This window comes from Sceloporus occidentalis, unplaced genomic scaffold (assembly GCF_023333645.1).
Source record: "Sceloporus occidentalis isolate IW3139 unplaced genomic scaffold, rSceOcc1.0.p SCAF_6, whole genome shotgun sequence".
Classification (NCBI taxonomy): domain Eukaryota; kingdom Metazoa; phylum Chordata; class Lepidosauria; order Squamata; family Phrynosomatidae; genus Sceloporus; species Sceloporus occidentalis.
This window is the reverse complement of record NW_028316986.1, coordinates 104,359,467-104,373,666: the sequence shown is the minus strand read 5'-3', so window position 1 is coordinate 104,373,666 and position 14,200 is coordinate 104,359,467.

Below are 14,200 nucleotides of genomic sequence, written 5' to 3'. Positions count from 1 at the left end.
GGCTAGCTCTAACAGGTGAGGGTGAACGAGGCCTCGCCTTCTGAGGGGAGATTGGAGGGTCGGAATCTGGGATTTCTCCCTTGGATTCAGAACTGTGGCCCAAGTCCACAATCTGCAGGTCCTCACCCGGGACGGTCAGATGAGAGGAAAGAAGTATCCTGGGTTCCAAAGGCGGTGGAACGGAGGCAGACACCATCTCCGGGACGGAGGTGGCCACTTCTGGGATCAGTGTAGGCCTGGAAGCGGGAGGCACAGAGACTGTGCTTGGTGGTCCTCTGCGGCACGATTTGGGAGCGGGCGATGCCGACTTAGCCCGCCTGGGGCCCCGGCCGCTACGGGAGGATTTGGAGGACTTTTGCACGTCTCCATGCTTCCTCTTAGAAGGCCTCTCGGCATTTTCCTTGTCCAACGAGGAACCAGACGGTTGGCCTACAGGCTCCGCGGAGGACGTAGATGTGGTTGCCGGTTGGAATACCTTCTCATACAGGGGGGCTTTTAACTCCTGGTCCTGGTTTTTGAGGGCTTGAGTGGTCATAGCCCTGCAATGTTTGCAGCTGCCCAGGACGTGGGTCTCACCGAGGCAGAGAACACATTTCTCATGTCCGTCCGACATGGGAATTTTTACACCACACTTGGTGCATCTTTTGAAAGAGGCCATGGGTCAGTGGTCAAGCAAGATCGAAACGTCCGAATTCGGTGGTCAAGAGGTCCAAAGTCGAAACCAGAGATTCAATCCAAAGAGAATTAGGAAGTGCTCATGAAGTTCCTCGAACTGCTCAGCGCGGCGGAATGAAGGAACTGGAGAAGAGCGGGCCGCTAGGGGACATATATAGCGGTGGGCAGAGTTACCGCCAAAAAGTTGCAGCAAGTTGTTACTTCATTTTCTGCCCAGAGATTCTGGAAGTTTCCGAACTTGGCTGCGCAGGCGCAGAAAAACCCATTTGTGTGATTCGCAGAGACCACGAAGAAGAAATATATATTAAAAGTATCAATTCCAAATAGCAAACCTTGATTTTCCATTTTATATAAGGGATACCATTTTACTATGCCATTGTATTTAATGGGGCTTGAGCATCCACGGATTTTGTTATCCACGGGGGGTCCTGGAACCAAACCCTAGTGGATAACAAGGACCCATGGTATATAACTGAGACAACTGTAACATATAAATTATCAAGATCTGGATTTTAAAAATATATCCCAAGCTACTTGATTTCTTTCAGATTAAGTAAATACAGTAAATGCAGAACAAAAGAGCCAAAAAGTCAAAATAGTAAAAGCAGCACAAAAGACCTAGATTTTAATGCGGCCATTTTTGTGGGACAGTGGGATTTAGGAACAAGGAAGGTAAAACTTTACTGATGTTTTTGCAAATACATTGCAATTTCCATAATCCCTCACCATTCCCAATATTAATTAGAGATGTGAGTTGCATTCCAACTATGTCTGGAAAGCTACATGTTTGCCTTGAGGCCCAGTTCTAGAGAAAATTGGAAAATATAGACATTTTGGAAATCTAAGCCAAAACTAACAAAATGACTTTCAATAGGGATAAATGTAAAATACTACATCTAGGCAGGAAAAACAAAATGCACAAATATAGAATGGGTGAATCCTGGCTTGGAAATAGCACATCAATAAAAGTTTAGTAGATAGAGTGCCACTCTGTTTCTTTGGTCAGGCCTAGCCTGGAACACTGTGTCCAGTTTTGGGCAATACAATTCAAGAAGGACATTGACAAACTGGAAGGTGTTCACAGAAAGGCAACCAAGATGATCAAATGTCTGGAAACCAAGCCTTATGAAATACAACTGGGTGTATTTAGCTTGGAGAAGATAAGACTGAGAAGTGAAATGTTAACTGTCTTTAAGGGATGTCATGTAGAAGATGGGACCAGCTTGATTTCTGCTGCTCTAGAGACTAGAACACAATCCAATGAATTAAAATTACATGAAAAGAGATTCTATCTGAATATTACAAATAACTTATTTACTGTAAGAGCTGTTTTATGGTGGAATGGACTACCTTAGAAGGAGGTAGACTCTCTCTTGGTTAAGGTCTTTAAACAGAGATTGGATGAGCATCTTTCAAGGGTGTTTTGGTGGTGTATTGCTGCATGGCAAAGGGCTGGACTAGGTGACCCCTGTGGTCCCTTTCAATGTTATGATTCTATAAATGAATAAATTACCACCATTCCTTCAAACATTGCTTGCTGGCAGGAGCTTCTTCCTTACTCCCCACCCCAATCCCAAAGTCAGCATTGTAAGAGGAGAAGCTGCACCTATTTCATCCATGGCTTCCTGAAAAGGCACAGCAACCAAAAAGGTAAATGTTTAAAAAGTGCCAGTAATTAATCATCATAATAAATCTACACCAATGTTTGAGAAAGAAAGTGTGTGTATGTATGTGTGTGCTTACAGAGTAGTATATGATGTATGTATCCTTCCTGAGAAATATATGCATTGTTCCAACTAGAGAAACATTCCCCAATCTGTTTTTAAAAACCAGCCAGTCATCCATGAATCTAATTGGTTGCTTGGATATTCGCAAGCTTATCTTCCACACAGGTGAACAACTGTTATTGATGTTGATATAATAAAACATCACTCATATTTTATTTCTACAATGCAGCCTTGTATATACAAATAAAAAGCCGAGGTGTCTGAAATAACACAGTCTCCAAAGTGGACCTACAAAGCAGGATCTTATCAGCCGTGTGAGTGTGTATCGGCAGCATTCTCGGACAAAGGGCTTATTAAACTTAGGCCCAAAACATAAAGGCCAAAAGCAGCGGCTTCTGGTCATGTTGGAGACATGTTGTTTATATGACGCATGTCTCCAATGTGGCTGGAAGCTATACTGAGGCCGTTCTCCAGTCCTTGCTCCAGACTGGAGCAAAAAGGAGTTCAGATAATTCAGCTCCTGGTGGCATGGCCTGGGTCCAACAGCAGCGGTCTGCTTTCGGAGAGGGCTATGCAGTTGCCATGGACCTGATCCACTTGCTCGGGGCAGCCTCGGGGCATGCTTTCCCGGGTCTCTGGTTTGCCCCATAGTTTTCTGATGAATAAAATGGAAACATACCAGTTTCAGAGGAGCCATTATCACACATCTTCTCAGTCACACAACTAGGACTGCTTCTGCTATTGCGTTCTCTTCTGCTTTCCCCCATAACCCCACATCCATGCCCCATGACCTGCCAAACATGCTTTTTGTTTTTTAAAGATTTTTATTTTAGATTTCATTCTGGAACTCTCTTATTGTGATTTAATTTTTAAAATAGAAGTAGAAAAAAAATAAAGGAAATTAACCCATTTGGGAATACCAAGGGGGAGGTAGGACAGTGGAAAGAAGGAGACACTGACATCATGTGACTGTCAATATCGTGACTGCCCCGTCAGCGTTATTTTGTACCTGAAGACTAGCACAATTATGAGCTCCCCATACTTGCAGCAACAGCAAGTCGGAGATGTTGTTCAATAAATATCACCAAACCCACTTTTTTCCATCTGTAACAGCAGTTTAAAAGCTACATGTAGTAATCTCATAAGACTCTGGGAGACCAGGGTTCGAATGCTTCCTCAGCCATGGAAACCCACTGGGTAACTTTAGGCAAGTCACATCCTTAGAGGACGGCAATGGCAAACCATTTCTGAATAAATCTAGCCAAGAAAAGCTAGGGCTGGAGTTGTCTTGATGGCACATAACAGTAACCACTTAAATATTCTTACTAGGGAATAAGTCCACTGAAGTAAGTGGGATTTCTTTGTGAGTATACTTACTGAGGATCATATTCCACAGTGGTAGGTGGTGGTAATTTTTTGTTCTTCTACAAATTAATGCATTGTTAAAGTCCTATTTATTTCAATAATTATTCCTATTTATTGCAACTGTGGACAAGTCTCCATAGGGACCACCAAATGCAGTGTGCAAACAAGAATCAAGGAACACGAGAGACACTGCAGACTGGGCCAGCCAGAAATATCAGCAGTAGCTGAACATGCCACAAACCATCCTGGGCATAAAATACTGTTTGAAAACACTGAAATTCTGGACCATGCCAACCACTACCATGTCAGGATGCACAGGGAAGCCATTGAAATCCACAAACATCTGGATAATTTCAACTGGATAGAAGAAACCCTTAAAGTGAACAAAATTTGGCTACCAGTCCTGAGGAATAGCAAAATAAGGACTCAGCAAATGCAAATGGGAAACCACTCAGAGTCAGGGGCTTTCCCAGCAGATAATGATCACCAATTAGCAGACACTAATCCACTTTTGCATTAGCCTCCCAGCCTGAGGCCTGCCATCAGCACAGAACAATACACATGCCAATCACTCCTGCATTCCCAGGCTCACACAGTATATATATATACCCACTTTTTCCAGGCAAGCATTCTCTGAAGCTGCCAGCCATAGATGCTGGAAAAACCCACAAAAAACTACAAAGGAAGATTGGAAAAAGAAACAGCAGAACTGGAATACATATACACACTCCAGTCCATTGACAGTAAGTTGAATAGAGAAAATGGTTTCCTGGCACACTACACATATTATAGCACTACTTAATACAGTGTGCCCTTGCCTTATGTGGGGATCCATTCTGGACCCTGCCATGTAATGCAAGTTCTGAGTGTGCTTGCACCCCATTGAAACTAATGGGATTTGCGCACGTGGTGAGGCGCATGCACGCACGCCATTGACTCTTTGTCACACGGCCTTCAGCGTAAACTGAAAGCCATGTATGGTGCACCTGTGTATGACCTGGGCATGCTGTACTCCAGTCTCATGAAAGATCTTTTCCCCAGTTTATCACATCTCCTTTCTGGTTCCCAGCCAGCATCATACGACATACCAATAACTCCCTCCACCATTCATCTGGTTATCTGCTTATCTTATCTTTAGGCAATGGAGTGAAGTGCCACTTCTCTCTTGTTTTATCTTTGCCCATCAACAGCCATGGTTAATATTGAATTTGCTACTTCACCAACATTCCCACAAGTTTTGTTTTTCTGTTGCTATTCACACATAGAACCTGCTCATTTATAACTATAAAGGTCTGTTCCTAGGCACTTTGCTCCATAGACTTCAGAAGTTATCACACAGGACAGATCCCATGCAGAAACTTGATTTAAAGCGAAACACACACACACACACTGGCAAAAGTCTTTTTTTCCCCACATGAAGTTCAGGATTAACCTGAACAGAAATTAGAAATAACCCGCAAAAGTGGGTAGTTTTTCAGATGACGCTTGCGTCAGTGAGAAATAACCTGACATTAATCCGAATGCAAAGTTGGCAAAACCCATTCCTTTTTACATTCGGAAACTTCATGAAAGTAAAAAGGAGTGTGTTTTGTCAACTTTGCATTTGGATTAATGTCGTTTTATTTCTCATTGATGCCAACGTGTTTGAAAAACAACCCGCAAAAGCGGGTGTTTTGCGGATTTTAAAATTTTGTTTCTGCACGGGATTTAACCAATTTGCCTGCAATTTGCTTCCTTGTGATAAGGACCTTAGACTATGAATGCTTATTCTGCAAACTTACCCTAATAACTTCTTTCTCTCAGTCCCAAAGGTGCTATAAGTGCCTTTTGCATACTGATCCAGACTAACATGGCTGTCATTGAATAAAAATGGGTATTACACAAGGTGAAGTTCTCACTGTTAGCTGATAGCTGTCTGGTGGTTCCCTGATCCTAAACATTTACCAGATTGTGTTTGTAGGAATTTGGCAGCCAACAGAAGAAAACTATTTCCAGCTGTTGGTCTTATGTTTGTTTCAGGAATCCTTGGCTTGTTAATGGACAAATCTATAGACTGGCATAAACAAGAGGCATGCATCCTGCCTTTGTTGGGTAGAACTCAACTTGAAGTGTTAATATTTTATATTTTTGAAGGGGGTTTAAATGTTTAAAACCTACTGGATCCCACCCCCTGAATGCCTCTTGGAATGGGTGTATTTTAACTAGTTACTTTTATCCAATGGAAGAGAAAGGTTAAGTAATAGAAATCTTAGCCTTTACTTTCTGTGAGAAGTAGGTATCACATTTCCAGCTTATAGCAGCTGAGCTTCCTACTTGTGTAAAAGCTGGGAATGACAACCACGTGTCAGTTGCCCTGAAATAAGTGAAGAATATTTTTTTAAGTGTAAGTGCTAATGTGTTTTGGGTTTATATTAGGCATGCAGCAGCTGCCACATGGACCAAGACCTCCCTTTGGCACCACACACAAGAGAAGGGAAATAACCAGCACACAGAGATAGTTGCAAACAGTGAAAAAAAATGTTTACCATGGGGAGAGACATAGGGGCAGACTGGAACTGGGAGTAGGAAAAGGAAGGGCATAAGCAGTGAGACCCCTAAGCTCCCTTTGAAGCTGACCCAATGCAGGGAGGGGGAGACAACAAAGAGAACTGGGTAGTCCATCCATGGGAGGCACTTGGGTAGAATGTTATCCCTCCTGTGCCTTGAGCCCCAGAACCACCCCAGCAGTGTCAGAGACCAGAATACAGGCATGCTCATCTCTTTGCTCCAGCTGGGCAATCTTTTTGTGGTATTCCAGGATTAGGGAGATTTGGGACTGGTAGAGGATGCAGCCTCTCCATGGCATGGGTGGTACAAATGATGGCTTGTGACGCTGGGCACCCCTCTATCCCTCCTCTCTCCCCAGGCCACATCTGTTGGAGCTCTGGAGCTGTGGTCACTGCTGTCTCCACTGGCGGGTACAGGAGAGCAGGATGAACCCCCTTTCCATTCTTCTTGGCCAATTCCTCTACTGTCTCCATTTCCGCTTCTTTCTCTGTGTCCACATTGGCCAGTCCAAAATCCAGAGAGCTCTGAGCAACTGACACTCAGAGGCGTTCCCCTGCCCCTCCTCTAGGGGGTCTTCTCTAGGGGCTCTTTCTCTAGGAGCTGGGGACAGGAAACCTCCCCCCTCCCCCTCATGGCATGACAATGCATCAAGAGTGCCTTAGGACAGAATACAGCAGCTCCAATGTGTGGCAACATGGGGCAGGGCACCAAGTGGGTATTGCATACAGCTGCACCAGTGCAGTGGTCCCAATGCACATTGGACACTTTGCTGGCTCTGTTCTCTATGTTATGTAACAACAGCCCTCTACTGGATATGGATGATACAAAACTGCCCAATTCTAATTCCAGCATACTTCAAGTCCACTTATTGAGACACAGTTCCAATACATGATTCCAGTCCTTATGTTTATTTTCTTAGAATGATTACTCCACACCACTCTAGGATGTTCAACTGTGGGAAGAATACTGTGGAGGAATATTTGTTTTCTCCTGCAGTGGAGAGAAAACTACCACAGCTTTTCATCCTTGCAGAAAAGGACAAAATAGTCAAGGATTTACCTCTGTAATATATATTACTTTTATTTATTATTCATATTTCTCTTTTTCCTTGGAAATTATTCAGGCTAGAATAATCTGACTGAGATCTCCGATAGCTGATGCATATTTCATTACTGAATTAAAACTGGAGAAATGCTTTATGGTTACTTTTTTAAAAAAAATTGTAATAAAAGGGTTGGAATCATCTCCCTACTCTGCTTCTTCATGTTCAGTATGCTGTTTGATTACAATGGCTCAAAAACTATTGGTTAGTCCCAACTAAAGTTGACCATTAAATTATGAGTCAATACTTTGGAAAGTTCTGTTGACTTGGGAGATTTTTGCAAAATTTTTTGCAATAGCATAACTTCAGAATTGCATTAAAAGTAAAAATTTAATTTTTTTTTAAAAAAACCCCAAGAGACACACCAGATAGGACAGGGAGGCAGGGGTAAGGAGGAATGCAGAAGTGAGTGCCATGGCAAAAGCAGACCCACACTCCGCCCCGCACTCTCAGAACATCTGGGCAGCAGCTATTGAGGGTTCCAGGGGCCAGACTAGCCTCTACCTCAAAGAGGACTTTCTCCATCTCGGCCCCTACCCTCTGGAATTCCTTGCTCATTGAGCTCCGCTCGGCCACCTCCCTGGCCCAGTTCAAAAAGGGGCTGAAGACCTTCTTATTTAAACAAGCATTCCCAGATGTAAGCCCTGACTAACTCCTCCCTCCCCTCTACGTCAGCAGTGGCAAGCTGGCTGGAATGTTTTTATTGTATTGTTTATGTATATGATAACTTTATGTATTTTATGAATGCTGTACACCGCCCTGGTTTTATAGAAGGGCGGTATATAAATAAAATTTTTATTATTTTATTATGATTGTGGAGATGTATGATAAGGGCTGGTCTCAAACCAGGATGTTTTAATGTTCATTAACTAACATGATTGCATCAAGAATAGAGCTCGTGTGGTAATGTCTTCAGACTAGTCTAGTCAAAAGTAACAGTAGGATTCAGGCCAGTGATTCCTGTAGAGGTGCAGTAGGAAGCATCTCAAAGCAGGTAAATGATCCATTCAGTCACAGAAATACTGAAGAGTTATGGACCCTGGATTAAGGCTTATTGGTAAGACGTTAGCAGTGGTACAGTGGTAAATTTTTAAATTCTGAAGTTCTTAATAGGGACAATGTGTTGTGTGTACATCTGTGTTTAAATATGCAAATTCCCATGTCTCACTCTAGGAAAACAGGAGCCTTGTGGTCTCTTCTAACTATGATTCTATGGAGTTTATTACACTGGGGCTAAATTTGGTATTAAAAACAGATTAAAGCACATTTAAATCATCCTGCAGATAAAGCGAAAATTGTGAGTAATTGCATGAATGATTATCACACACAATTATGCAAATAAAGTTGTATCAGAAATACATTGTCACTGAAATCCCGAAAGTAAAAAGATGTGCATTAATGGTTCTTTGTGACCACTTAATGGCAGGTTTTGTGCGACGTTGTGTGAAATCGTTTCACATAATTTCATGGTTTTTCTGGGGTAGTAACTGGATAAACTCCCGATCTCCTTCATGTGATAAACTTCTATGATTCTATGAAAAACAGGACATAACCACACCAGAGAACCCATGTTTCAGTGCTCCCATGTAAAAAAAAAAAAAGAAGGAAAAAAAGGAATGTCTGCTTCTGGAAACTTGCAAGAGTTGAGAGTTTCCATTAATAGAAGAGATAGATCCTCCTTGAACATGGCCCACAAGACACACTTAAGGGTCTTTGAAATACATAAGACAACAAGAAGTGGATTACTGGAAAATAACTGTTTTTTGATGCCCCCCTTTTTTCATTTGTGGGATAATCTGTGGTGTTTTGTGAGTGGGGCAGAAAATTGGCTTCTGGATCCCAGAATTTGCCCATCCTTGGAGTAAAGAGAGGGTCAATCAGAAATAGGTGGCATGGAGAGAGAAAAGTGCAAAGTATGCAGGAGAGAGAAAGCAGCAGAAAGGGAGAGACTTTTTTTTTTTTTAAGCCATGATTTATGTCTGGTTTTCTTCAAACCACCCTTTCCCCTATTTGGATGGAATAGGGTTTGTTTCAAATCATAACCAGAAGATTTTGTTTTTGTTTTGAATTTTCTGTGTGTGAAGAAGGGAGGAAGGAGGAGCTCATGGCTCTGAAGGTCACAGTGACTCATTTACATGAACTGAACTGATGCTTAGTGTTGCATCTGAATCAGGCCAGGGATGCTAATCTGAAGCAATTTATGTGGAAATAACTTCCATTAATTTCACTGAGCCTCTAATGTCCAAGTAAATACTTGAATGATCTGGATGATGGAAGTGTTTTCTATTAAATGACACATTAGGATGGTTTGTGTTTCCTCTTCATAATATAATGTCACTTGGGCTGCTCAAGAAATTACAGTCCTCTCTCCCACAACTTTGTCTGTATGAGTTTCTAGAACAGCTGAATCTTCATCTTTTTTAGGGTTTTATACCCCAGGGTTTGTTTATATCTTGGTGAGATCTAAACAATAGAATGGTGAACACAATGCCTGTACATTAATTTACAAGTAGCTTCCAATTAACTTGGTCTTAATGATAAAAACCTCTCCTGCTATTTATTAAAGTTTTCCCCATAGCAATATATATCTCCTTAATTAAGATCAGCAACAAACTAATCTCTCTTTATTCCCTCTTGCTTTCAATTAGCTGTTCATTGATCATTACCCAGCAGACGCACAACGATTAACAGAACAAGAATAAACAATAAGACAGTTTCCTTGGAAATTATGCTTCAGAAGTACAGAAATATGCAGCCATGGGGCCAAAGGTAGTACCAGAATGTATTGCCTAGAAAAATCATCTCTGTAATTGAGCTGCATGAAGCATTAAGAAAAGCTATAGGAGTGTTCAGTGCAAGATTAAACATCACAGCTAGATAGGTGGCCCGATAAAGCAAGAATGATTTATGGGATGAGGAGAGAAACGGGAACGCTCATTGAAAAGGCTTAATGTGTTTCATTGACTGTTAAAAACCTAATCTGTTTACATTTACATTGGGAAGGTAAAATTTTAACACCTTAAATTCCTATTATTTTAATTGTTATTTTATTGTAAAGCCATAGGCTCAAAATAGCACTTGGGTTGACCACAAGTGACACATTTTCCTACTGGCTCCTTCAAAAGTGCTATTTTGGGAGCTTAAGTTAGTTTTCGCAACCTGACACACAATTCAAATATCACAGTTCAGTTATTAGCTGGAGTACAAACCCATTTAGAAAGTACCAAATTGAGGAAGACTCTCCTTAAAGAACAATGCCAACAACCTCAGCAGGTAAGTCATGCCACTAGTCTGCTGCCTTTCTTCTCTTCTTTCTGTCCTCACCAACATGTACACTCTTCACTCTGCCTTCAAACACGATTAATTGTTTTAAGAATAATCCTGTGACAACACCATTTTAAAAGGTCTGTAAAAATAATGAGATTACTCATTAACCTAAAACAAGTTATGTCATTACCATTTATCGTGTTACTTTTAAATGTAACTCAGTTATCCTCCCTGCCCCATATTGAAAATCTAATTGCAATTCACTGTGTTACTTTAATTTGTTACTTCTCATCTCTGGAAAGGCAAGTGTCTCTGGGCAGAGTTTCTTACTGTCTTGTGTGCATGTACAGAAGGGTCTCCACAGTGCTGCTGGTCAGGGAAGAATGTCACAGCCTGTACCCATGAACACTGTTCCTAACTCTGAACAGGTGGCAACTACATGTAGGCACAGTAGAGGCCCTTCTTTTGGTCCTGCAATCCTTGGAGGTGGATTTGATAGGGACATGAGAGAAGGTCCTTTTGTGGCCTGCTCCCAGGAACTCCTGGTCAAGAAAGGCAAATCTTTCTTATCCATCTGCCAGCCAGGAAAGATCTTTTGATTCAGAGAGGATTTTTGGCAGAAAATATGGTTTTTAATTTTACTGTTTATTCAGTTTATTGTTCCAATTTGTTATTTTAATTGCCTTTAAATCTGATTTTATATTTTAGTTATAGAATCAGAGGCCCGTTACAGACTGCCCAAAAGGGGCGGTCATGGGCCACTGCCGGTTGCAGCGCGGGGAAGCCGCTGCAGCCAAACCGCGCGACTCCCCCACGCTGTAAAAAAGGAGTGCACAAATCGCGCTCCTTCTGGCAACCCGGAAGAGACGCTGCAAATGCCAAAGTGCGCATTTGTGACGTCTCTTCCGGGTTTGGACATCTGGACGCACAGTGTCCGTTACGTCAAGATGGCCGCGCCCATCTGTATAGGGCACTGCCATCTTGATGTACGGAATACGTACGAGGGGCAAGGCGCATCCGGAAGCGCTGCCCCTCGCGCGTATTCACGGCACCGCTTAGGCCTGTCTATAACGCGCCTGAGTTGGAAGAAACCACATGGGCCATTCATTCCAACCCCCTACTATGCAGGAACACACAATCAAAGCACCACCCGGCCTTTGTTTAAAAACTTCCAAAGAAGGAGATTCCACCAGTCTTTGTGGCAGCATGTTCCACTGTCAAACTGTGAGGAAGTTCTTCCTAATGTTGAGAAGGATATCTTTTCCTGTAACTTGAATCCATTGCTCCAGATCCTGGTCTCTGGAAGAGCAGAAAACAAGTTTGCTCCATTTTTAATATGACACCCCTTCAAATATTTAAACATGGCTATCATGTCACCCCTTCCTCTTCTCCAGGCTAAATCTACCTAGCTCCCTAAGCTGCTCCTCATAGGACATGGTTTCCAGAGTTTTCACCGTTTTGGTCACCCTCCTCTGGACACACTTCAGCTTGTCAACATCCTATTTGAATTGTGGTGCCAGAATAAATATATTTCTATTTATTTGAATTTTACTCTTGTTAGCCACTTTAAGTGTCATAGTTTGATAGAAAGATGGAAAATGTAATTAAATAATAAAAATGATATAATATAAATATGTGAATGGTTCACATATATCTTGGTTTTGAACTTTGGACATGTAATGTGCAATATTATTCTCAGGACAGTTTCCAGTCCTTTTGCAGGATAATGAGAAACAATATGCCAAGAACAGTCAGAGCTACTTTTCTTGTAATTTTCTTTTAATGTTCAGGAAGCAAAGTGCACAATGCTTTCTAATAGTATGCCTTTAGGTGGGCAGTCTAGTGCACAGCGCCAGCCTACTTTCCTTGCCAAAGAAACTCTGAATTCTCTTTTTAGCAGTTGCATCAAAGGCATGCAAAATGGGTATATTTGTGAGCCTGCTGTCATAGGCCCTTTGTAGCATTTGTATCCATCCTTTCCATTAAAAAGCACCTTTTACAAACATAGCTATGTAGATTGTTTTAGCAAGTATTCACTAGCAGTTTAACAACGAACACATCTAGTTTTCGCCACAAAACCCTACATGATAATCTGTGCCAAATCCAACTTCCTTCTTCTCTCTTTCTTCCTGGAACAAGACAGCTTAATTCACAGATTGTTTTGGTGAGTTGTCGTTTCAGGTAGCTAATTCTATGTTTGATCTCTGCTTGATTTTTGAATAGGTGTACTCGGTTATTTAGCTCTTTTGCTTAGGCTGTGAGCAGAGTCACAGATGTGCCCTTAACTTTCTGCAATGGGAAAAAAAGATAAGTCACTTTCACAAAGTTTTGCTGAAGAAGGCAAAGTATTTTGAGGGGCCTGAAACACTCCTACTATTTGTAATATTGGAGTGGCTGCAGTTTCTAACCCACAACCAGAATACAGAGTCACAGGGAAAGCAGCAATAGAAGGCTGTGGCTCATGACAGCATGAAGGCACAGTTCTTGATGTAGCCACCTTGCTGAAGCAAAGCAGCCTGAGGCTGACCAGGGGATGGATGGGAGATTGTGTGAAAGTGGTGGACAGTGGGCACAAGTGATAGAGTGTATGCATGCAGTGGCTAGCTACTGCACTATGATTAAGGAGCATATTTATTACAGGAATTCAGACATAGGAAGGCTCTCTAAAGATGCTAAGCTTAGCTAAGTTAGAACAAGAAGAGAACTAAACATTTTACTTATGGAGCACTAAAGGAGCAAAAAGGAAGCAGAAAGAAGTGGAGTGATCCCTAAGAAGTTCAGCCTAAGAAAGGTTAGGCTAGGTGGAAATGACATGAGGAACTTTTAGGTCACTGAAACACTCATTAACTCTTATGCAAAGGGATTGTGTAGCACCTTTGAGACTAACTGAAAGAAAGAAGATGGTAGCATGAGCTTTCCTTGACTTGAGCCTACTTTCTCAATGCATGAAGTGGCATCTGAAGAAGTAGACTCAGTTCTATGAAAGTTCAACCTACCATCTTTCTTTCAGTTAGTCTCAGAGGTGGTACAAGATCCCTTTGCATATGGATTTTCCAGACTATGTGTTTGAACTCATTAATCCTATCACTACTGCTCTCGCTAAGACACATTTTACTTTTTAAACACTGGCCTTTGTTCCATTTCCAACACACAAGTCTAGGAGGCACTTTGCAGAGTGCTTGAAGTTGACCCATTCCAAAGGAGGTCTTGGGATGTGTGTAGAATACTTTTTAATTTAAAAACACCCACATAAAATAGATAAAAAAACGAAATACATATTTTCCACACATATGTCAGATCTATTTGTTGCAGCTCGGGAGTTCATGAATACCATGACCACTATGGGCCTTTCCCAATTAGTCTCAGGTCCAACACATTGTGTGGGTAATACACTCGACGTGATCTTTAGCATGGAACAGGAAAGTCCGTGGGCAGAAGTGAGTGGTACAAGCTTCTTGGAAGTGTTAGGAGGACAACGTGCCCTCTCAATCCTTGCCCATCTTGGCTGACCGCACAA